At 38.3% G+C, this 27,616-nt stretch overlaps 1 non-coding gene across 1 annotated transcript; it reads left to right on the top strand.

Annotated features, from left to right (window-relative positions):
- The first annotated feature begins 15,570 nt into the window (after window positions 1-15,570).
- LOC145110439 (small nucleolar RNA R71) lies at window positions 15,571-15,677 on the top strand. Its single transcript, XR_013709816.1, has one exon. It is a non-coding gene; the product is annotated as a small nucleolar RNA R71 (small nucleolar RNA).
- Window positions 15,678-27,616: the final 11,939 nt, after the last annotated feature.

Genomic DNA, 27,616 nt, shown 5'->3' on the forward strand with positions numbered 1-27,616 from the left:
TTGACAGTTCCAAAATATCGAGGAAAAATAATCTTTAAAATCTTCAGGAATTAATCTTCAAAGAATATGAGTAAAGCCCGTATTGTATGTGGTCAAAATCTAAGTTTTGGGTAGTGGAATATTGAGTGACTCGCCGAGTTACTACGACTGCTCGGCGAGCAGAAGGACTTTTAGCAGAAAATTCATGGTATCGCAAGAGGACTCGTCGAGCCCAACTTATGCACTCGACGAGTACAACGCTGAGTGATAAATAAATCTTCTGTTTTTAAGTCCGTTTCTGATGTGATTGGGTATGGCAATTTAGTGTCTCTCCTTCATTTTTCTTCAATAAACAACACTCTTAAAGCCTCTTTGATAACAGACTCGACCTTAAACTCAAAACTTGCACATTCTCATCTGGACCCGACCCTTACTCTAGCCTTGATATTTGAGACTCTTGCATGCATCCTAGCTTAAATCTGAAAAAATAAGAGCAAACACAAGTGATAAAAAAAAACAAACTCCTACTTTAACGTCCTAGAGCTTCAAAACACACAAAAAAAATAGTTTTCAAACTTCCAAATTAAAAACAAAACATAACATCAATCTTCATCCTCCTCTTCGTTTCCTCCAGTTCCACTTCCACCAGCTTGGTTCCTTCTTGCTTGCACTCTCTCCTCCCAACTTGGCACATAGGGAAATCCGGGTCCGGGCCTTGGTGCGATATTCATTTGTTCAAATAAATAAACAAATGATTCGTTGTTGTACTTCATGCATCTTCCAAGGTCGTCCTGGTACCTTCTTGCCTCCACGTTGTACCAGTCCATGGGTAACTCTTCTTCCACCGGAATAAGCAGTGGGTCTTCACGGACGTGCTCCCTTCTTGGCCTTACCCTCCTTCCCGGTTCCTCCGACATCAATACCTTATCAGCATTCGGGATCCCAATGTGTCCCCCACCATAATCATCAATGATCCTTGCCCTCTTGAATAAAGTGGTGGTAAAAGGAGGAAAAGGAATCATTGTCAACATCCTTGCCTCCCCTTGGTCCAAAATCCCATACGAGCATTTCTAACACTCCTAAGTGTACATGTAACCCTAGAAAACCTTGGATCTATGTTTGTCTAAAATACATGCAAATTACTTTTTCCAAGGTTCATAATCCTATCTAGCATACATGGGGAACTTTAAACATAAAAGATGGCTAGAATTACATACCTTGTAGTTGATTTTATTCCTTGAAAAACCTTGAGAGCCTAGCACCCCAAGTGTGATGCCTCAAATGTTTCACACAACACCAAGTGATTTGGAATGACTTTGAGAGAATGTAGAACACTTCTAAATTTGGCTTGCCCTTTTGTCTCACTAGTGTAGCCGATTTTGGTTGCCATAAGTATGCTTATATAGTATGTTGCATTAGGGTTACACCATGTAAACCCTAATGTAACATGGCTCTTCATTTACATGACCCATGGGTTTGTAACTCCCGTGGAGCATCCATGGAGCATCCTATGGACCTTAGCCCAACTTGATAATCCATGAAGCCTTTAGCCCACTATACAAGTTATGGATGATTTACATAATCAACCCATATATTTAATTAGTCTCCTTTTGATCACTCAATTAATTCTAGATTAATTCTTGATCAATACTAATTAAATAATATCATTAATATATTAGAACTTATAATATATTAATAAACTACAAGTGTTATTTCTCTCATTACTATCCAAATGCATGATGCCATGCAACCCAAATGGACCATGTCGGGTCGGGTCAAGTATATACCAGAAATAGTTATAGACTTAGACACCTTATCCAACAGTCTCCCACTTGGATAAGTCTAATAACTATAACTGCAAGTGTGACTTCAAGAACCGATCAGCAATCATAGCTCTTTTCACCGTCTCTCGGAACTGAGAAGATGATGATACGCCATTTAAGATAAGTGATCATATAATCCTTTGTTCTTGATATCAGCTGGACGCATACATGGAACAATGTCTTACTTATTGTCCAGCAGTTTGTTTCTCGATTTCCGATTTGTTTGACATAGAACTTAATTGAACACATCAACTTAGTTCTGACCGGGCCCAGTACATAGGTCAAAACAAAATCATCGAGGGGCCCATATATCGCTTCTAATCCAAGAAGGAACAGATAAACTTCGACTCATATGCTTGTTCTACTACTTGTTGAATCACACACAAAAGTACGTTTTATAACATCGAGTTACCAATGCGGTTTCGTACGATCCATGCATAACTAACTCATAGGCAACAAGTCATATCTCTAGGTTTGAAGACTTATATGATATTACCGTCTCGCGATCACTCGAGATATATTCCATGAAGTGATACCAGCGAGCGTGGGTTGAATCCAATACTCAGAACTTATGAGCACTCATGAGTGTTGAGGCCATGTCCAACATCTTAGACCTCTACAACCAACTCATGACAGTCTTAATTCATATCTACTTCCAACATATGACCGACTGTGGATAATTTGAATAATATGTAAAACACAACATAAATATTCTGGAAGTCAAAACATGCAAAAGAAATAATAGTAAACGATTGACAAAAGATAGCAACACTTTACTCATAAATAAACACAACTTTTATTCATCATCAAATGTCAATTACACTTTACAAATTTCAAGGCTATCTAACTAATAAAACTAATATCATCCTTCAGCCCTATTCTCCTTGCGTGCTGGAGATGCTTAGCCCTACTCAGTCCCTTCGTGAGGGGATCTGCTGGGTTCTCATCCGATGATACCCTCTTTGCCACGAGGAGTCCTTCTTCTATACGATGTCTGATAAAATGGTATTTTCTGTCAATGTGTCTGGATCTCCCGTGATCCCTTGGTTCCTTTGCTAAGGCAACTGCATTTTCACTATCACAAAAAATTTCCATAGGCTCCTTTATAGCTGGTACTACTCCAAGGTCTCCAATAAAGTTCTTCAACCATATTGCCTCCTTTGCTGCCTTGCTTGCCGCTATATACTCTGATTCGCAAGTTGAATCAGCCACAGTCTCCTGCTTGGAACTTTTCCAAGTTATTTATCCTCCGTATAAGTTAAATACCCAGCCCGACTGAGAGCGGAAATTATCCCTATCAGTCTGGAAGCTAGCATCACTATACCCTACAACTCTCAAGTCATCACTCCCACCAAGGGTAAGGACCCAGTCGTTAGTCCTTCGCAGGTACTTGAGAATGTTCTTTACCGCAGTCCAGTGAGCCTTTCCAGGGTTCCCCTGATATCTGCTGACCATGCTCAAGGCAAAGGCCACATCAGGACGAGTACAAGTCATAGCATACATGATCGATCCTACAGCGGAAGTATAAGGTACTCGACTCATTTTCGCTATCTCATCCTCGGTACTCGGGCTCTAAGTCTTACTCAGTCTGGCGTTACACTGGATAGGTAACTCTCCCTTTTTGGAATCCTGCATGTTGAACCTCTTCAGCACCTTATCCAAGTAGGTACTCCGACTAAGTCCAATTAGTCTTTTACTCCGGTCTCTCAGAATCCTTATCCCTAGAATATAGGCAGCTTCTCCTAGGTCTTTCATAGCGAAACACTTCCCAAGCCAAGACTTAACTTCCTGCAGAGTTGGGATATCATTCCCTATGAGTATTATGTCATCCACATACAGTACCAAAAAGCTAACTATACTCCCACTAGCCTTGACATATACACAAGATTCATCTTCACTCCTCGAAAAGCCAAACCCTTTGACTTTCTCATCGAAACAAAGATTCCATCTGCGAGGTGCTTGTTTCAATCCATAGATGGATTTCTAAAGCTTACACACTCTATTAGGGTACTCTGTACTGACAAAACCCTCTGGCTGACACATGTAAACATCCTCAACCAACTTTCCATTAAGGAAAGCGGTTTTGATATCCATTTGCCATATTTCATAGTCATGAAATGTAACAATGGCTAACAATACCCTAATAGACTTAATCTTGGCTACTGGTGAAAAGGTCTCATCATAATCAACTCCTGGAGTTTGAGAAAATCCCTTCGCAACCAGTCGCACCTTATAAGTGTGTACATTACCATCCGTGTCGGTCTTCTTCTTGAAGATCCATTTACACCCAACTGTCTTACGACCTGGTACATTGTCAACCAAGTTCCAAACTTGATTGTCATACATGGATTGTATCTCGCTGTCCATTGCCTCTTTCCATTTAGCAGACTCGGGGCCTGCCATGGCTTCTGCATAGCTGTTAGGTTCATCCAGACTTACCAGTGTTTCATCATTGATAAGTGTCCCACCTTCCGCAGTAATATGGAAACCATAGTAGTGTTCAGGTGCATTCCTAACCCTTGTGGAACGCCTCAGAGGTACAGACTCGTCAATTGGATCAACAAGAGTTTCCTCCTCAAGTTGACTGCTAGGGTTTGAGGTTCCTTCACCACTTGACTCCTGAATTTCTTCAAGGTCAATTTGCCTCCCACTGTTTCCTTGGCTTATGAACTCTCTCTCGAAATACACCCCTCCTTGCTACAAAGACCACATTCTCACTAGGTCTGTAGAAGAGGTAACCAAAGGATTTATGTGGGTAGCCGATGAAAATACACCTCTCGCTTCGAGGTTCAAGCTTATCGTGAGTCTCGCGTCTCACGAAAGCTTCGCAACCCCAAATCTTGATGTGGGCTAGATTAGGAACTTTTCCAGTCCACATCTCGTGAGGTGTTTTGGCAACCTTCTTTGTAGGGACCAGGTTAAGGATATGGGCGGCAGTCTCTAAGGCATACGCCCAGAATGAGATTGGTAGAGAAGCTCGACTCATCATGGAACGAACCATGTCCAACAAGGTTCGATTACGCCTCTCAGCCACACCATTCAACTGTGGTGTCCTAGGAGGTGTCAATTGTGAGACAACCCCACATTCCTTAAGATAGTCGAGGAACTCTGTACTAAGATACTCACCACCACGATCGGATCGAAGCATCTTAATGTTCCTGCCCAATTGATTCTCTACTTCCTGTTTAAACTCTTTAAACTTATCGAAAGTCTCTGACTTATGCTTGATTAAGTAGACATGTCCATATCTACTATAATCATCTATAAAAGTCACATAATAACGATTAACATCCCTTGTGGTAGTTTTGAAGGGTCCACACACATCTGTGTGTACCAGATCCAACAAACCTTCATCCCTAGCACAAGAACCTGTGAAGGGTGACTTTGTCATTTTCCAAGTAAGCATGATTCACAACTATCATCTGACTTTAGGTCAAATGACTCCAAGACTCCATCCTTTTGGAGCTAGCCTATGCGTTTCTTGCTTACATGTCCAAGACGACAATCCCATAATAATGCTTTATCCAAGTTATTATCATTAGTAGAATCAATACACAACACATTATTTCCTAAGTTATCTACAACAGACACAACTTCATACACACCATCACAAGGTAATGCTTTAAAATACAACACATTATTAAAGAAAGCATTTATTCCACCAATTTCATTATCAAAAGAAAAGGTAAACCCTTGTTTGTACAAAGCATGAAAGGAAATAATATTTCTTGCCATTTCAGGCGAGTAACAACATTTATTCAAATCTAAAGTAAACCCACTACTTAGCAACAAAGTATAAACTCCAATCTTAGCATCAAAGTATAAACTCCAACATTTCTTTCCATGCTCCACATTCTCACTTCTTCTTAGTCCTTGCAAATCAGAACAAATATGAATACCACAGCCGGTATCAAGGACCCAAGAGTTAGAATAGGGTGAGTTATTAGATAATATAGTGTAAATACCTGCATGGTTGGGTTTTACTTTCCCATCCTTCAAATCTTGCTGGTACTTTGGGCAGTTTCGCTTCTAGTGCGCCTTTTCATGGCAATACAAGCATTCAGCCTCTTTTGGGTCAGAAGAAGGAATGACAAAACCTTTCTTGGTTCCGCTTGTAGAGGAGCCATCAAGGGTCTTACCCTTGGTACCCTTCGAAGAGTTCTTCCTCTTTTTCCCTCTACCTTTCCCGATTGCCAGGACAGGTGCGGAGTTTGGAGTAGGATCAGGAGTGGTAATAACCGACTTACCTTTAAGACCTGATTCTGCGGTCTTTAGGAGTCCTTGAAGTTTGCTGAGGGTGACTTCTTCCTTGTTCATGTGGTATGTCATGCGGAATTGATCATAACACGATGGTAAGGAGTGCAAAATGATATCTATTGCTAACTCCTCGGGAAAGTTCACATTAAGTTTCAGCAAACGGTCCACATACCTTTTGCATTTTCTGCATGTGGCCCGTGATGGGTTCACTATCCTTCATCCTGGTTGTTATCATGGAGGAGATGATTTCATATCGCTCTTGACGAGCACTCTGATGGTAGCGGTCCATCAAATCCTGGTGCATCTCAAAAGGATAGTAGTCCTCATAGGACTTTTGGAGCTCGGCCGTCATAGTGGCCATCATGATGCATGCCACTTTGGTAGCATCTCTTTCATGTGCCTCATATTCAGCAAGCTCCTCAGGAGTAGCAGTTGGCTCGGGTACCTTAAGCTCCTTGTCGAGAACATATTCTTTGTTCTCATACCGAGTGACCATCCTGATGTTCCTGATCCAATCTGTAAAGTTGGATCCATCAAAGATGACTCTCCCACAAAGGTTCATCAGAGAGAAGGAGCCGGTAGGGTTTGAGCCAGGAGCAACATTGTTGGAAGACATCTGAAAAAGAAGAAAAAGACAAGTTTAGTTTAGATATAAAGATAGTCCTTAATAAAACACCCAAATGTAATATTAAGGCTAGGATCCAATCACAATATATTATAACTTAGAAGAGGGATGCCGTAATCTAAGCTAAAACATATTTGAAAGGTAGGTGAATGACGATTCACCAATTTCCACCATGAAAAACGAAATATATAAATTATTAGGTTTTATTTGGTTTTAGAAACACATAGATTCTTTTGAGATTCATTGAACTTTTCAATGGCATGTTTCAATCCCGAGTGTGCCCTTCATGTTTTGTGACTGGGACACCGAGGATCACAAAACAAGGTGTGAAGTAACCATGCAAATTACTTGGTACCCATAATGTTTTTCACTTAATCGATGTGCCCGTTAACCACACGCGCTCCACCGACCTATGAAAAACCTTAAGTCACCTTTTGCCTACCTTATTAAGTCCAAGTTAGTGTGCCGGTTAACCACACACGCTCCACCAACGACTTAATCAAAGTGCAAAGTGTAATTTCATGGGTTAGCACCTTATTCACATTTTCCTAAAGTAACTAAGATTGGGAATTTATAAAAACATTTAGTTACTTTATAATAATAATTATACTTTTAATGAGAATTTTAGATCATTGTCCTACCCGTTCGGCTAACGACCCTCCACCAATCAAGGAAGCGGTGGGTGAGAGTGGACACCCATTAAGCTGCCATTTTATAGGCAACAACCTTATACCCCCCTTATAGATCGGCTTCGTGAATGAGGCCTACTAACGGTAAAACGACTTGATCTTATATATATATATATATATATATATATATATATATATATATATATATATATATATATATATATATATATATATATCTTATTAACTTATAATATTATAAAGTATAAGGGTTGAATTTTAACTTTTAAAATTCTAGGGGTTGGAACTAAAGTTTACTAGAAGACTTTACATGTTCCAAAACTTGAGGGCAAGTTTTGTAACTTTACAAAACCTTTCAATTCATAACTTATGAGTTATTAAAATGAAGACTCTTCATTTTTTGTAACTTGTGTGTTCTTTTAATGGCTTCAATACAAAGAGACTTTTGGTTATCCATAACTTGAGGACAAGTTATGGACTCCATTAAAACACATAAAGATCATGAATTCAGCATTAAACAAGTAATTCCTATGATCTATCAAGAACTCATAAGAACATGAATAATCATATCAAAATTTCAAGAACATATGAACACATATAATCATGTAATTTTGATATTAGCCATTGTAAATGGATTAGAACAATCATTACACCATCTAAAACAAGTTTTAATACACCAAAACAGCTTAGGGTAATGTTTCTAGTCCATTTCCAACAGCAAAAATCGAAAATTTGTACTCTGCCTGGCCAACTCGTCGAGTGCAACAACTGACTCGCTGAGTTGGTTGAAGATACGCTTGGACTCGTCGAGTTCCCCCATGAACTCGGTGAGTCCCCTGTGCAGACAGCAAGAATTTCGATTTTTCAGCTATTTTGCATCAAGTATCAAACAAACAAGCCTAGGCTCTGATACCACTGATGGGTTTTGAGCATTTCTAACACTCCTAGGTGTACATGCAACCCTAGAAAACCTTGGATCTATGTTTGTCTAAAATACATGCAAAATACTTTTTCCAAGGTTCATAATCCTATCTAGCATACATGGGGAACTTTAAACATAAAAGATGGCTAGAATTACATACCTTGTAGTTGATTTGATTCCTTGAAAAACCTTGAGAGCCTAGCACCCCAAGTGTGATGCCTCAAATGTTTCACACAACACCAAATGCTTTGGAATGACTTTGAGAGAATGTAGAACACTTCTAAATTCGGCTTGCCCTCGTGTCTCACTAGTGTAGCCGATTTTGGTTGTTATAAGTATGCTTATATAGTATGTTGCATTAGGGTTACACCATGTAAACCCTAATGTAACATGGCTCTTCATTTCCATGACCCATGGGTTTGTAACTCCCATGGAGCATCCATGGAGCATCCTATGGACCTTAGCCCAACTTGATAATCCATGAAGCCTTTAGCCCACTATACAAGTTATGGATGATTTACATAATCAACCCATATATTTAATTAGTCTCCTTTTGATCACTCAATTAATTCTAGATTAATTCTTGATCAATACTAATTAAATAATATCATTAATATATTAGAACTTATAATATATTAATAAACTACAAGTGTTATTTCTCTCATTTAGTCTATCCAAATGCATGATGCCATGCAACCCAAATGGACCATGCCGGGTCAGGTCAAGTACATACCAGAAATAGTTATGGACATAGACACCTTATCCAACACAAACATGCCCCCGTTGATTTTGGAAGTGATCCGCTCCTTAACCGCCCCCTCTGCTAAATATTTTGCCAAACAATATGGCAAATTGCAGAAAACATCGGGAGTGATAATGCTCCACATGTAGAAAATGTGAAGAGTAGGGACCTTATCATCATCATCCTATCGCATGTTAATAGTATTTGCGATTAGACGATGTATCAGACGATGAATTGGGGAACGAATACTCCCCTCTTGAGCAGACGATGGAATGTAGAACCGGTTTGCAATTGTATTCCACCAAGTAGATGCAACTACTTCTTCGGGAAAGTCCTTGTGACAATGTTCCAGGAATGTTTCAAAGTTTTCGGACATGATCACATTTTGATCATAAATTCCCAATCTCCATGCGAGCTCCGCCATGCTGCACTGGCACACTTCTCCTCCAAGACAAAATGCAATAACATTTGGACTATAATAATCACTACCACCTTTGAAGGATATAGTAGAAAAGAACTCCCAGCACAGTTCTTGGTAAACTGGCTCTTGAATCTTGAACAACCGACTCCAACCGTCACAAACTATTGTCATCCCATCATTCTCGAAAGACTTGACCAAATAAGGAGTCAACTCTTCCTCCAACCCGGTTTGACCCACCCAATGCCAGTCGATTGCGTTGGGGACATAAATCTCCTTTCGTTTTATTGTTTCCAGTTTGTTTTTCACGCGAGCAAGTGAAGATTTGGAGGTCATTCCTGGAAAAGTTAACCATGGGAGGTCCCCATAGCCACCTCCCTTGAACTCTGTCCCCGCCTAAACATATTTCCTGCAAAACCAAACCACGAAAACCACAAACAAAACACAGAAAAATTAAAAACATCAAAATACTGGGCATTTGCAATATGGACTCGCCGAGTAGACGTCCTGCTCGACAAGCAGGATGAACTGTGCGAGTCGGTCCGTGTCATAATTCTGATTCAGGCGAAATCAACCATCCAAACACACAAATTAGTCCAGGGGTTTGTTTTGGTATGTCTATTAAGCATAAATGTGTAAGGAATTTCGTCTAAAACAACCTAATTCGTCCTAAAAATCAAAACCTTAGGTTTGGAGTAAACCCCAAAATCGGATTTTTCATGGATTATAGCCACAAATCTACCCAAGATATGAACTCTAACCAGATTAAGTGAGAAAAACGTCACCTTTTTGGTTGAAGATGCAAGGAACACAAGAATTTGAAGATTAAGACTTGAGAGAGGAAATGCTCGTCGAGCGGCTGATGGCTTCTTGTGAAATAGTGTTTTACCAATTAAGGTTAAAACCCCTTATTTACAGAATGTGAAAAATAATTTTTTTTTTGGGTAAATACGTGTACTCGCCGAGTAGTAGTACCTACTCGTCGAGCAGATATGCGAATCCGCGTTTTCTCGGGAATTTCCAAATGGACTCGCCGAGCAGATATATGGACTCGACGAGTTTTTTGTTTTGTTTGAAAAAAACTTTGAGTTTTTAAATTATATGCCACCAACCCCACACCTGAACATTACTTTCCCTCAAGCAATCATTTTGATCACAGAAAAAGATTGATAAAAGTAAATCCTAAAAGAAACAAACACAAAAAGAAAGAGAAAAGGAAAAGAAAGCAAACTCTAAACTCGGTTTGCCTCCCGGAAGCGCTTCTTTTTAAGGAGTCATTAGCTGGACTCCGTCCCCCTTTAATTTTCTGTGGTTCCTCCCAGAAGCATCCCTTCTTCAAGTCCTTCATCTTTTGGGATTCCTTCTTCATATCTCTTCACTCGATGACCATTAACCTTGAAAGGGATTCCATCTTTTGATATAAGGTCAATAGCTCCATGTGGAAAAACTTGCTTCACTACAAATGGACCATCCCATCGTGTCCTTAGCTTTCCCGGAAAAAGTTTTAACCTTGAATTGAAAAGTAACACCTTTTGTCCTTCATGAAAGTCCTTGTTACCCTTTAATCTTTTTTCATGCCAATTCTTGGTCTTCTCTTTGTATATCAAAGAACTAGTATAGGCCTCATTTCAAAGCTCTTCAAGGGCATTCATTTTCATTAACCGGTTGGTTCGAAGTTCAGCCAACTCAAAATTGCACATTTTTAAGGCCCAAAAAGTTTTATGCTCTATTTCAACCGGTAAGTGACAATTCTTTCCATAAACTAGCCTATATGGTGTAGTACCAATAGGTGTTTTGAAATCCGTTCGAAAGGCCCAAAGTGCATCATCAAGTTTATCCGACCACTCCTTCCGATTTCCTCCAATCGATCTCTCCAATATCCTTTTCAATGCTCGATTCGTCACTTCAGTTTGGCCACTTGTTTGTGGATGATAAGATGTCGAGAACCTATGATGTACCCCATATCTTTTCAACACTTTGGCTAATTGATCATTTGCAAAGTGAGTGCCTCGGTCACTAATGAGAGCCTTAGGGACTCCAAACCTTGAGAATAACTTTTTAAGAAACAGCACCACCACTCGAGCATCATTAGTTGGTAATGCTTGAGCTTCCGCCCATTTCGATATGTAGTCGACTGCCACTAATACGTATTTGTTCCCTTTTGACATTGGGAAAGGTCCCATAAAGTCAATCTCCGACACATCAAATACCTCACATACTTGAATACTATGTTGGAGCATTTCATTTCGGGATGATATGTTCCCTGCTCGTTGGCACGAATCGCATTCTTTGACATATTGAGCCGCATCTTTCAAAAATTGTGGGCCAATAAAACCCAATATCAACAATCTTCTTAGCCGTGTAATGCGCTCCATGATGTCCCCCGGTGGGCCCGCTATGGCAGTGTTCCAATATTTCCCGACTTTCTTTCCCGAATACACATCTTCGTATCATTCCGTCCGCGCAGCTTCGGAAAAGGTATGGCTCGTCCCAAAAGTAGTATTTGATTTCTAAAAAGAATTTCTTCTTTTATTGGCGAGTTAAATCTTTTGGAATATATTCAGTAGCTAAGTAATTAGCTATATCCGCAAACCATGGCACCTCCCCTGCTATTACTAAAAGATACTCATCGGGAAAATCATCTCCAATTTTGTCTTCTTCCAACTCCTCCAAAAGCGGGTTCTCTAGTCTTGACAAATGGTCGGCAACTATGTTTTCCATTCCCTTTTTGTCTTTTATTTCAATATCAAACTCTTGTAAAAGCAAGACCCAAACGTATCAATCGAGGCTTAGCATCTTGTTTAGCAAAAAGATACTTTAGGGCAGAACGGTCGGTACAAATTATCGTCTTGGATAAGACTAAGTATGGCCGGAACTTGTCAAATGCATATACCACTGCTAGCAACTCCTTCTCGGTAGTAGTGTAGTTCTCTTGAGTTGGGTTCAAAGTCTTGCTTGCATAGTAGATAGGTTGAAAATGTTTATCAACCCTTTGCCCTAGAATAGCTCCCACAGCATAATCACTAGCATCACACATTAGCTCGAAAGGAAGGTCCCAATTTGGTCCTATCATGATAGGAGTAGTGGTCAATCTTTCCTTCAACAAACGAAATGCTTCATGAAATTCTCTAGAGAAATTGAATGGAGCATCCTTCAAAAGTAGTTGAGTCAAGGGCCTAGTGATCTTTGAGAAGTCTTTAATGAAGCGACGATAAAATCCCGCATGGCCAAGAAAACTCCTTACCCCTTTTACATTTGTTGGAGGGGGTAACTTAGCTATTGTGTCCACTTTTGCTCTATCCACTTCTATCCCATTCTTTGAAACTTTGTGACCCAATACAATTCCTTCCTTCACCATGAAATGACACTTTTCCCAATGAAGGACAAGGTTTGTCTTCTCACATCTAGCTAGCATCAAGTCCAAATTAGATAAGCAATCGTCAAAAGGTGACCCGAACACTGAGAAATCATCCATAAAAACCTCCATAAACTTCTCAATCATATCATGGAAAATGGCCATCATGCACCTTTGGAAAGTAGCCGGTGCATTGCATAACCCAAATGGCATGCGTCTATATGCGAATGTTCCACTCGGGTACGTAAAAGTGGTCTTCTCTTGGTCTTGTGGGTCGATAGGAATTTGAAAATATCCTGAAAAGCCATCGAGAAAACAATAATATAGATGACCGGAGAGCCTTTCAAGCATTTGATCTATGAATGGCAATGGAAAGTGATCGTTGCATGTGGCATCATTTAATTTTCTGTAGTCAATGCAAACACGCCACCCGGTTACTGTTCTTGTTGGAATTAACTCGTTATTTTCATTGGCCACCACCGTCATTCCTCCTTTCTTTGGCACCACTTGCACTGGACTCACCCATGGGCTATCGGAGATTGAGTAAATGATCCCGACATCTAGTAATTTAACCACTTCCTTTTTCACAACTTCTTGCATGTTCGGGTTGCGTCTTCTTTGGCATTGTACTACATCTTTAGCTCCATCTTCTAAGTTAATCTTGTGAGAACAATAAGTTGGGCTAATTCCTTTTATGTCGGTTATTTGCCATGCTATAGCACCTTGCCTCTTCCTTAGTACACCCACAAGACTTTCTTTCTCTTGTTTGGCCAAATCAGCGGCTATAATTACAGGTTTTTGTTGGCCATCTTCAAGAAATGCGTACTCCAAGTGATCTGGTAGTGCTTTAAGCTCAAATTTCATGTTCTGAATGCTGAACACGTTGAGTCCAGTGAGGGGACTCGTCAAGTCCTGGGTAAAATTCGCGATTGATCGGGCTTCTTCGAATGGACTCGTCGAGTCGGGTGAGGCTACTCGGCGAGTCGGGTATTCTGTACTTCTGATCAGGTCATTATATTCAGCTTCCTTGAGCAATCTCTCTATCTCCAGCAGGTCTCTTTCAGCATCAAATTCTTCTTCAAGGATGACGGTGGACTTGTTTTGCTCATCTTCATTCCATTCCTCCATTAACTCTTCCAACATATCAACCGAAAATGCTGTGTCATCGCTATTCCTTGAATGCTTCATGGCTTGATCAACCCCAAAAGTGACTGATTCGTCTCCCACCCGAAGAGTAAGTTTAGAATCTCGCATGTCAACTATGGCACTTGCGGTGTTTAGGAAAGGTCTTCCAAGTATGATTGGGACTTGAGGGTCTGCTTCCATGTCTAATACTATGAAGTCCGCGGGGAAAACGAACTTATCAACCTTCACCAATAGATCTTCGCATATTCCCCTTGGGAATGTGACCGTCTTATTTGCTAGGTGAATTGCCATCCGAATGGGCCTTGGCTCCGGAAGATCTAACTTCTTGAAGAATGAGTACGACATGAGATTTACACTTGCCCCCGAATCTGCCAATGCATAAATGGTAGCTAAGTTCCCGAATTGACAAGGCAAGGTTATGCTTCCTGGATCACCCTTCTTCTTAGGTAGCTTATTCAACATGGCAGCTGAACAGTTCTCATTTAGGACCACTTTCTTCACTTCTTCCATCTTTTTTTATTCGTTAGAAGCTCCTTGAGAAATTTTGCGTATTTGGGCATTTGTGCAACCGCCTCTATGAATGGCATATTAATTTAAAGAGCCTTTATGTGTTCCAGAAACTTCTGGTATTCATCTTCAGTCTTTTCTTGTCTAGCTCCAGCTGGATATGGCAGTGGAGGCTGATATGGCTTCACAAGAGGGTTTCTTTTCTGTTCAGGTGGGGGACTCGTCGAGTCCGTAAGGTCAACTCGGCGAGTCGGATCGGGAATTTGTAATTCTTCATTTTCTGCTTCCCCCTCTTGCACCAGGTTAGGATCTTCTTGCTGAATAGGGGCCAGAGGAGTTATAATCTTCCCACTCCTAGTCGTCACGATATTTATATGTGCACCTTTTGGATTACTTTCGGTATTACTAGGAAGTCCACCCGGTCGTCTCTCGTTCACTTGTTGTGCAAGTTGGCCCAGCTTCTTTTCTATGTTGAGAATGGATGCTTGCTGATTTCTAAGCAGATCTTGTTAATCTTTCATCATAATTTGGTGTTCTCTCAACATATTTTGTTGATCTTTGATTGCAGCATCGGTATCACTATGTCTTTTCTCGGACGCGGCTACGAATTTTGTAAGCATGTCTTCCAAATCTGATTTCTTTTCATAAATCGGTTCCTCCTTTTGATAAAAGCCTTCATCTTTTTGGTTATATTTTTCCTCCCTTGTCTTTTTATACTCTTCATATGGTAGCCATTCTTTCTTGGGTTTTCGCCAATTGTCATCATACCTATCACCACTTGAATAGCACACTTGCACTTTCCGGTTCCCATTTTCATCAAGGTCACAATCTTTAGTAAGGTGGGGCCCTCTACATTTTTCACATCCCACTCTAATGGCATGGATAGATTGGTCCATCTTAGTCATTCTTCGATCCATGCTTTCCAATTTTGCCATCATTGCCGCCATGTCATCGGTAATAAAATTCACCACCCCACGAGTTAAGTCATTCCTTGGGTTGTGATATTCTCTAGAGTGTTTAGAGAATTCTTTAATTAGAGCCTTTATCACTGGGGGTGGTTTCTTTGTGAGTGGTCCTTGCGAGTCAAGGAGTTGTCTGGTTGTCACATTTACTCCATCATAGAAAATGGAGACTTCTTGTTGGCTGTTTAGATCATGATGTGGGAAACTTCTTAGTAAACCCTTGTATCTTTCCCAAGCTTCATAAAGTGACTCTCCAGCTTGTTCTTCAAAATTGGCAATGGATTTCTTCAGTTTGGCTATCTTTGAGGGATGGCAAAATTGGTCTATAAATTATTCTTTCATTTTAGCCCAAGTAGTGATGGATCCTGGAGGGAGTGATTTCAGCCAATCTTTCGCGGCTCCCTTGAATGTGACTGGTAGCATACGAAGTAAAACAGTGTCGCGAGCCACATTGGGGACATTAAAGTAATCGACTATATCGTTGACCTCGTCTATGTGCTTGTATGCGTCTTCATGATCCTTCTCGTAGAATGGGATTTCTTTAAGTTGAGCAAGTATGTGGCCCTTAAGTTCAAAGGTGGCAGTTGCGGGAATTGTGGGTTGCACAAGTCCCGGGCTGGTGTCGTCACGCATCCTTTTCTTCCATTCACCCATGGGAACTTCATCGATGTTAGCCATGTTGGCAGCTAGTTCGCCCTCTATGTCGCTTCCTTCTTCGTATTCTGAATTGTACTCGTACTCTAATTCGGTTTCTTTGTGCAATGTATCGTCTCCAAGATTTCCAAGGTTGCTTCCTTCGCGCTTTTGACTGCTAGACTCACCTGATTTCTTGTTCTTTTTCTTTCCAAAGACTTATTTGAGGTCCTTGAACGGTGATTTCTTTGGCGGGTTAGTGTCTTCAAGTACTTTATCCTTGTTTTTCCTAAGTGCGGATTCCGGGTCTTCAAATGGAGGAACAAAAGTTGTGTTGGATCCTCGGGTCATGTAATACCTGCAACCAAAGCAAGAAACACGCGTAAAAAGAACAAAAATAAAATAAAAACGAAACTATGTATTCAGCGATGGACTCGTCGAGTGGCTTTGACTGCACTCGACGAGTTCCAGGCTAAAACAGAACAAAAATTAAACAAGAACTCTAAAAAAACAGAAAAACTAAAAACTTATCCTAATAACTAAATTACTAAAGCAGTAACTTTGTGTAAGATAAATCTCACATAAAGGATCGATAACACTAGAATTTAGAATTAATTTTTGAACCGTTCCCGGGTAACGGCGCCAAAAACTTGATGTGTATAAAAATGCACTAGTTTTATCCTACTTTTAATTATGAATTTGATACACAAAAGGCAGTGGACCTGTCAATTAGTGGTATAAATTAGCAAGTAGGGTATCGAACTCAGGGAGTGGAAATTAATCTAACTACTAGAATTATCTAAAACAATTTAGTAAAATGGAAGGGTTTTCTCTAGTTTCGCAAGACTAGAAACTTAACTAAAACTTAACTAACACTTAACTAACAGCTAAAAGCAAGTAAAAATCAACTAAATTCAATAATCAAAAGGATTTCTGTTTAGGTTCGATTCATTTACTCCTATGGTTAATTTTATGGCAATGCAATGGATTAATTGTTATTGGTTACCGACTAAAGTGATTAGATTCACATCCGCTATTACCAATCCTTAGAAAACAAATTAATTTAAGCAGTGATCAAATGACTAAACTAATGAACTTCCTAGTTTAATTATTCGGATTAAATAAGACTTGTAATTAGCTAATTAAATTAGTAATTCAATTAACCTCTTGTTAATGGTTCATCAAACAAGCTCACACACTAATTTACCCATTCTCTAGTTAATCCTAGTTTCACATTCACTATTCCTAGGCACATAACAATGTGTTCACATAAATCACATGAGATAAGCAATTAAGAGATGTTCATACAGCTTAATTACTTAGCAATTAACAAAAAATAGTTGTGGTTAATGCATAATGGTCTTTAACAACGAAATTAGTTCATAATTACAGCAAATAAAAACTTATCTACCCTAAACAGAAACTAACGAAATTAGTTCATAATTACAGTAGATAAAAACCTAAAAACGAATTCAATCAATCCAAACATGGTTCTATTCAAAGATAAATGGAAAAGTAGACTTATGTTGCCTTAATCTTCTTAGAATTGAGGATTAGGGTTCTTCTCACGTTTCTCAGATCTCCAGAAGTCTCCTTAGCAGCCAAGTAATCTTCCAAAAAGTCAGAGAGAGTTTTGGACTCGGAATTCACCTCTATTTATAGTTTTCAGAAAACAGAGGCTACTCATCGAGTAGCAAACCGACTCGCCGAGTCCCCTTGAAGAATCTGTGTACGGTAAGGACTTTGTGTTTTACTTCGCGAACATTCGTGCATACTCATAAAGTAGACGTCCCTACTCGCCGAGTACTTCAGGATTTTGGCTCTTTTTCTTCCTTCTTCAATTTCCAAGCTTCCGAATGTATCTCCTGCGTCCTTTTGCTTCCGAGCATATCTTTTGGACTGAAAATACAATTTAAACACAGTTAAGCACCTTTTGTCCATAATTTTCAAATAATTAGCCAATAAATAATAAAAATCTATAGTAAAAATATAGCTAAATATGCACATATCAGAAGGTTGCCAAAACACCTGACGAGGTGTGGACATGAAAGGTTCCCTCGTTAGCATATATCAAGGTTTGGGGTTGTGACGCTTTCGTTAGATGAGAGACTCACGACAAGCTTGAACCTCGAAGTGAGAGATGTATTTTCATCAGCTATCGACAAAAGTCCATTGGATAATTGTTCTACAGACCTAGTGAGAACGTGGTCTTTGTAGCACGAAGAGGAGTCTTTCGAGGGAGAACTCATATGCAAAGAGGACATTGGGAGTACCATTGATCTTGAAGAGATTCAAGAGTTAACCGACGAAGGAACCTCTGAAGGCGCTAAGGGTTCAACCAGAGGAAGAAATTCCAGTTGAACCAGTTGACGAGTCATTACCTCTCTGGCGTTCCACTAGAGTTAGAATGCAATCTCAGTTATATGGTTTCCATATTACTACAGAAGGTGATACATTTATCAGTGATAATACACTGTTAAATTTGGATGAACCGGCTAACTACAAGGAAGCAATGACAGGCCCTGAGGCTGCCAAATGGAAAGAGGCAATGAACAACGAGATTTATTCCATGTATGACAACCAAGTTTGGAATTTGGTTGATAATGTATCAGGTCGTAAGACAGTTGGGTGCAAATGGATCTTCAATGAGAAGACCGACATGGATGGAAATGTACAAACTTTCAAGGCTCAACTGGTTGCGAAGGGCTTTACTCAAACCCCAGGGGTCGACTATCATGAGACCTTCTCACCAGTAGCTAAGATTAAATCTATTAGGATAATGCTCGACATAGTCGTGTTTTATGACTATGAAATTTGGCAGATGGATGTCAAAACTGCTTTCCTTAATGGGAAGTTAGCTGAGGATGTTTACATGAGTCAGCCAAAGGGTTTTGTAGATGCAAAGTATCCAAATAGAGTGTGTAAGCTTGAGAAATCAATCTATGGATTGAAACAAGATTCTCGCAGATGAAATCTTTGCTTTAACGAGAAGGTCAAAGAGTTTGGCTTCTCTATAAGTGAGGATGAATCTTATGTATATGTCAAAGCTAGTGGGAGTATAGTAACCTTCCTGGTATTTTATGTTGATGACATACTTCTTATAGGAAACGACATTCCAACTTTGCAAGAGCTTAAGTCTTGGCTTGGAAATTGTTTCGTTATGAAGGATCTGGGAGAGGCTGCTTATATTCTAGGGATAAGTATTCCGAGAGACAAGAGTAAAAGACTAATTGAGCTTAGTCAAAGTACATACTTGGAAAAGGTGCTGAAACATTTTAGCATGGAGAATTTCAAGAAAGGAGAACTGCCTATATATAGTAATACCAAACTGAGTAAGACTCAGAGCCTGAGTACTGATGTAGAGATAGCAAAAATGAGTAGAGTTCCATATGCTTATGTCGTTGGATCTATCATGTATTCTATGACATGTACTCGTCCTGATGTGGATTTTTCTTTGAGCATGGTTAGTCGTTATCAGGGAAATCCAGGTACAGCTCATTGGATAGCAGTTAAGAATATTCTCAAGTATCTGCGGAGGACTAAGGATTGGGTCCTTGTACTTGGTGGCAGTGATACATTGACAGCAACTAGGTATAGTGACTTCAGCTTTCAAACAGACAGAGACAACTTCCGTTCTCAATCTGGCTGGGTGTTTACGTTAAATGGAGGAGCGGTAACCTGGAAAAGTTCCAAACAAGAGACAGTGTTGATTCTACCTGTGAATCAGAGTATATAGTGGCAAGAGAAGCATCAAAGGTGGAAATTTGGTTGAAGAACTTCATTGGAGACCTTGTAGTTGTTCCAGCCATCAAGGAGCCAATGGAAATTTTCTGGGATAATGCAGGAGTCGTTGCCTTAACTAAGGAACAAAGAGATCATGGAAGATCAATACATATTGATAGAAAATACCATTTCATCAGACATAGGGTAGAAGAAGGTCACCTTGTCGTGAAGAGGGTATCATCAGAAGAGAATCCTGCAGATCCCCTCACAAAGGGTCTGAGTAGACTCAAACACATTCAACATGCTAGGAGCATTGGTCTGAAAGATGATATTAGTTTTAGTAGTTAGATACTTAGTTGAAACTTGTAACCAAGTAAATGTAATTGACTTTTGGTGATTAAATAATAGAGAATTATTGATGAGTTTGTTTACTACTTTTGTCAATTCTTTATTATTGTGTTTCATTTTGCATGTTTTATTTCCCGAATAATTCGATTATTCAAAACTCCACAATCAATCATACTTTTGGAAGTAAGTGGTGAATTAAGACTGTCATGAATTGAATTGTAGATTGTCTAAAGAGATTTAGATATAGCAATGGTATTGTTGTAATGTTCATGAGTACTTTGAAATGGAGATTTAAGTATTGTATTAACCCATGCTCAGAGAATTACTTCATGGAATTTATCACGAATAATTCTGAGACGTTAACATCTTATAATCTTTAAACAAAGATATATGAGTTGTGGTTTACAAATCAGTTGTGCATTGATGATATGTAAACGCATCACTAACTTGATGTTACAAAACGTATTGTTGTGCATGATTTGATAAGTAAATGGTACAAGCATATAAGTCAAAGTTTATCTGTTCCTTTTTCCTTAACGGGAAAAGCAATATCTTTTGGCCCCTTGGTGATTTGGTGTTGACTTATAGTGTCGGGCCCGACCATGACTTAATTGATGTGTTCGATTAGAAGTTCTATGTCATTACAAATCAGAAATCGGGAAACAAAGTATTGGACAATGAGATTGATTTTATTCCATGTCTCATGTCCGAATGATATCTTGCAGAACAGAGGATTATATGCTCACTTATCTTAGGACATGTAACAGACTTGGTCAGAGTTCGACATCAGCTTTCGGAAGCTACAATTTGTTGATCAGCTTAGTAGTTATACAAGAAATTATAGTTACATACTTATCCAAGTGGAAGACTATTGGATTAGGTGTCTAAGCACATAACTATAAATGGTATAAAATTGAATTGATAGTAGCACAGTCATTTTGGGTGGCCCTTAACCCTAGCAATGGACATGATATTTTTGGAGAGACAAAATGATTTATTATTTGATTAATAAATTGAAATAAATAATTTGTTAATATATTATGGAAATAATATATTAATTGCAGGGACTGAAGTGCAATTGTTCAATAGTTGAACAATAGGCATTCTAGAACCCTCCATGAGGCTATGGACGGTTTTAAGGAGCCTTTAGGGTTTCTAGAATAATCATTGGTGGATAATTAGGAAGCTGGATAATTACCATGTTCAAGATAAAATTATTATATTGGGTTTGAGCTTATCTAGGGTTTACTGACTACACTATATAAAGGCTGCTAGGGCTATGATTTTCGGCCACTCATACCGTAGAAGAGTTAGGCCGAAATTATGATCTCCTTTCCCTCTCTCCGCAATATCCTTCTTGCTTATGTTGGGTGTGAACCACTAAAGGCACGACGCTTGTGGTGCTTGCTTCCAAAAGATGAATAAAAGGGTTTCTTGATTGTTTGCTTACACAATCAATAAGGTATGTATTTCATCTTGTGAATTCAGATTTAGACAATAAGTTTTGTAGTTTTGATAGTTCATAGTATGTTTCCTTTACGTGAAAGACATAGATCCTTTATAGGTTGCATGTGCCCTAATCATTTAATTGTTAAATGCTTTTCCGCTTAGTGCATAGAATTTTGTAACATACGTTTTCCATCAGATGGAAGCTTGTTATGTTCCAAAGGCTAACTAATTTTTTTTCACTGAAAATTGAAGGTTTTTGCTAAACTTTGTCATTGAACCTGACTCATTAAGAGATTACCATTCACAGTCAGAGATTCAAGTGTATTCGATTTCAACATTTGCTCTGAATTGTTCAACAAGTGTGTCTCACAATTGAAGGTACTATCGAAGGTATTTTAAAAAAAAATTGTGTGTTGAAAAATTACAAAATTCCAAAAAGAATTTCTTTATTTTTGTCTTTTATTTCTAAAAATTCAAAAATTCCAAATTGATTTTCTTTATTTTTGTTTTTTATTTCTAAAAATTCAAAAAATCCAAAAATATTTTCTTTATTTTTGTTTCAATTTTGTCTTTGTTCTTGTACTATCTTAGATATATCATTGTAACACGTGTTGACCATCTGCACGCAAAAACAAAGTTCAATGGGATAAGGTATTCTTTGATTCTCAAAGACTAGTTAAGTGTCCCTAGAATCATGCTGCAACATGTTGTCCTAAGCCTCATCGTTTATTTGTTTGAAAAGCCTTAATGAAAATTTTCTTCTAAAAAATTCTTCCAAATAGGCTGTATTAACAATAGTCATCGAGCTAACTTTCGCTTCTCACATTGAGTTAAGAGATGAATTCTTGGTCATATTTCTAGCAGAGGTACAATGATTTCTTTTATCCAATCTTTTTCACCCTAAAATTCTTACACATTACACACACAATGACGCATATCCCAAAACATCTCTAGTAAAAAACAAATAGGATGTAGGTGTACCAAAATTATGTGTTCATGACCTTGAAAACATTTTTACCATGATGAGAGTGAGACGAAACAAATAGAAGCATTTAAATGAATTGACGGTGAACAATTTATTGTTCCATATTTTTACATGGAATTTACGGATGAAACTTCGTGTTTCAATGTACCTTTTCAAATGTTCAAAATTTTATTTTCATTTCTTTTTATAACGACCCGTTATTTCAAATCAATGTATAGTATAGATCAACTTGTAATTCATTTTAAAGTAATAAAGATAATTCCCATATTATAATTAATATATTTTAATCTTTAATGAAGTCTTCATTCAATACTACAAGTCTACACGAATCCAAAAATATATAGAACGTCTAAATCTAACTTTGCGTGAAGAAATTATGATATCAAGTGGAATTTACAATATACTTAGAGTTAGCTATTCGAGTCTAAATAAAAATTTTAGTACTCGGAAATACCTACGCGTGGATATAAAGAACGTCAAAAACGGAGCTCGTATGCAAAAGTTATGATCTACCGAAGTTTCTGCTATCTGAAAGCTTAATACATACCTGAAACCCTAGCCTGATCGAGCTCACGACGTGAGCTTTTATGGCTCACGACGTGAGGTAGCTAATTGACACATTTCAAGTCGAGTATCCATGTGACAAGTCTATGGAGTGACTCATCAAAACTCACGACGTGAACACGAAATTCCTCACGACGTGAGAGCCATTCTGACACCTTTCGAAGCTAGGGACACAGATGGCGGAGCTATGAGTTGATCAGGACCAAGATCACGACGTGATCTTGCATGGCTCATGACTTGAGAGTCGAGAATTCAGACTATAAATAGAGGATTCGCCCTCTTCACTTTGGTTACGAATTTTGTTTCAATTCTACTCCTTCTTTCACTGCTTTAATCCCCTTTAAATCCCCCTAAGACCCGAAGAAAGCCCGGAGCCTCGAAGTCCTCGAGAAAATAATCTTTTCCAGTCGAAAATCTGCCCGTGTAAAGCCGGTTTTTCATCAGAAACTCGCAGTTTCGTCAAGAAAAATCATTCCTAGAAACGAAACGCTGCCCAAATCACCACTTGTCAAGTGAGTTCATACCCCAACATTTTTACTATTTTTCACTGTTTTAGGGGGGGGGATACAAGTCTAAACAAAAGAATATTGTGTTTACAATCAAATGATTTCTAAACATTTCTAAACCGACTTTTAAGTTACTGAAACTCTTTTAAATAATGTCAAACTCTTTTAAATGTTTTAAAAACTCTTTTAAACTTATATTTTGACAAAAATCATATATATATATATATATATATATATATATATATATATATATATATATATATATATATATAAGATTTAAAGGGCTTAGGACTAATAATTCGTTTTATTTTCTTTTCCTTGTTTGGATGTGGGCTGAGGGTAGATTTATTTGTCCGAATGTCGTTTAAATTTTAATTATATATATATATATATATATATATATATATATATATATATATATATATATATATATATATATATATATATGAATATAAAAGTTATTTCAATCAAATTCATTACCCTTTGTAACATGCCGAGCAAAGGGGGTACTTTCATGAATAGTACATATCAAGCAGAACACAAATATAAATTATAATATGTATAATTTATGAAACTCTCACACAATTTTCACAAGTCAAGTATACAGGGTTTAACTATATATATACTGTCGTGCAAAATTCTTTGTATATACTTTACATTATAAATATATTAATAATACATCATATCGGGTTTGCACTAACGGGGTACAAATACAACGTACTTGTTTAGCACTCACAGGGTAATAATACATCAAACCGGGTTTGCACTAATGGGGTACAAATACAACATACATGGTTAGCACTCACGGGGTAATAATACATCATACCAGGTTTGCACTAACGGGGTACAAATACAACGTACCGGGTTAGCACTCACGGGGTAAAAATACAATATATCGGTTTAAAACAAAGGAAAACATAAACAATACATAAAACATTCTTTTTATAGTTTTATTGTGAATTAAAACTATGTTACACTATTTTATAGTACAACAACAGTTATACAGAACGGTTTTATGGTATTAAAACTACTTTTCAGTTAAAATAGAAAATATTAAATTTTCTGGAACAGTAAACATACTCACTATTTCAAGGAACAGAAAACAAGATTTTATACATAAATACTTATGCACTCACCAACTTAAATGTTGATACTCTTTTTCTCAAAACACTTGTATTTTCAGGGAACCAGTAGACAGGTACATCCCCGGGATTTTGAGAAGACGGTGCAGTATAGAGTCATATCTTCTATCTTTTGTTATATAACTTTTGATGTCATATATACAATGACTGAATACATATGTAAAACTTATACTTTATTAATAGAATGGTTGTTGTACTTTGATTACTATGATGCATGTGTTGTGATACTTAACAAGAAGTCATCCACTCTCGAACGTTTCCGCCGCTCCAGTTTGGGGGTGTGACAGATTGGTATCAGAGCATTGTTTATAGTGAAATCGGTATATCAATTCATAAAAGATATACAACTATAAATACATTGGGGCTAAAGAACTCTGACTACAAGTATACTTTTAAAATATAAGTATTTATAAAAAGTATATTAACACTCATACATACAAGAACAACATCACAGTCATAACAACATAAAATTATTTGTATGTTGAACACTACAGTCAAACCTAGACAGTTATGTAATCATATCTAGGATAAATATAGCCAGATCAACTATATTTATTTGAGATATGACCAACATGTGTTTGGGAGTGATCGTGGTGTTGCAATAATTCTAAAACTTACCAATAAACCATACAGAGAACCTTTATCATTTAAAATACTATAGGAGTATTTTGTAATACTATATGTTTACATTATTTCTATTCTCGTATAGACATTATGGCAGGATATCCCCCGCACGGAGATCCCTACTTCCCCGATCAAGGGAATAATGGTTGGATTGAAGATGATCCTGAAGAGGATCCCGAGGAGGATTCAGAAGGTACAAACTTAGATCCAGAAGTATACAACCCACCGCTGGTTGAACAAAACCCCGCAGCCAGACAGGATTACCAAGGTTCGACACCAGCATGGGGCGAAAAACTACATAGGTGGAGCCAGAAACAAGGACAACGCCCTCTTTTTGGTATGAACAAGTGATTTTACAACATCATCAATGGAGGTTCAGCTGACAGGGCCCTCCCTGTTATAGTACGTCGCGTTTCTCGTCAGGATGATCAATCTCGGATATCGATCAACCGAATTCTAGAAGTCACTGATGCCTCCCAAGTGAACTCCGTAAATCTTCATCGTCTAGGCGGAGATCACGATGAAAACAGACACCACACATACATGCTTCATGAAGAAATGATTGTTGCTCAAATCGAAATTAGAGCACTCAGGGAGCATCAAGCTACACTATAGAGGTGTATGAGGGGAAGAGAGCATCAGGCTGCAGAATCCATTGCCAAGAACCGTACTCTTCGCAAGTAGTGTTTACACTACTTCTATTTTGATATAGACTAGGATCTCGAATATATATACTACTTTTAACTATAAGTAAAACTCTACCCTACGATTAAGTGAATACACTACTCGTAGGTCGTAATGCTGTCTAATTTCCCTTTTTGCTGATGTAATATAGACCTATATCTAGCTTAAAGTTTCCCAACTTCATGTACAAAACAATATATCAATAAAAATGACAAGTATTTTACTTCATTGGGAGTTACTACAATCTTCATAAACATTTTGTTTCATAAATTTTGATTGCAGACTTAAAGCAGACCCAGTATGTTCAACTATACAAATTCATTACGAGTGTTGCTATAAACTAAATTGGCGATTGTTTACTTATATTACTAGACTTTTATTGTAAATCGCTTAATAGAACACTACATCAGTCAGGATATAATGCATCAAAAATTAATGTGTATCTCGTTCAATATCACCTAACTCATAACTACTATAAAGAAACTTATCATTATTTTCTCATTAAATCTTGTAGAAAAAGATGCCTCCAAGGAGAAACCCAAGACGTATCACTGTCAATGCAGCACCAATACCACCTCCACCTCCGCCGCCACCTCCATAGTTTGACGTTGCTATGTTTCAGGCAGCGGTCACTACAGCTGTGGCAGCTGCCATGTCACACATAAATACAACCAGCACCAATGGATCTGGGAGTGGTGCTCATCCCTTAAATCATGGTGAAAGTCATGGACACCCAAGGGAGTGTTCTTATAAGGACTTCACAAATGCCAAACGGAGGACCTTTGATGGGATTGAGGGAGTCATGGCTCTAACTCAATGGATAGAAAAAACTGAACCAGTCTTTGAAATATGCTCGTGCTCTGAAGGTAGCAAGGTGAAATTTGCTGCCTGCACTTTTTCTGACCGAGCTCTTACATGGTGGAACGGCCATGTAAAGTCACTAACCCTTGTAGTGGCTAATTCCATGAGCTGGGAAAATCTGAAATCGTTAATGATGCAAGAGTACTGCCCTAGGGGTGAACCACAAAATCTCGAGCAAGAGCTTTGGGGTCTTACCATGACAGGTACACACATAGTAACTTACACCAATAGATTCAGTGATCTAGCGATCCTATGTCCTGGAATGGTTCCTCTGGAGAGCAAGAAAATCGAAAGGTATATCCAGGGACTCTCACCTCAGATCCAAGGGAGTGTGTTAGCTTCAAAGCCTATGACATTTGATAGTGCCAAACAACTGGCACAGTTACTAGTAGATCATGGAGTGCGTGAAGGGTTCAAGACTGCTACTCCAGAACAACCCAAAACAAACAACCACAAAAACAAAAACAACAACAACAACAACAACAACCATAACAACAACAACAACAACAACAACAACAACAACAACAACAACAACAACAACAACAACAACAACAACAACAACAACAACAACAACAAAAACAACAACAACAACAACAAGAAAAAGTCCTGGAACAAAAGGAAGGGTCAATCTTCCCAAGAGCCTTCCAAGAAACAACAAATAGTGGCAGTTCATACTGCTACTGTTCCTACTGCTGTTCTGGCTACTCCTACACC

Source organism: Lactuca virosa, chromosome 4 (genome assembly GCF_052849685.1).
Source record: "Lactuca virosa cultivar CGN04683 chromosome 4, Lactuca_virosa_CGN04683_v6, whole genome shotgun sequence".
Lineage (NCBI taxonomy): Eukaryota > Viridiplantae > Streptophyta > Magnoliopsida > Asterales > Asteraceae > Lactuca > Lactuca virosa.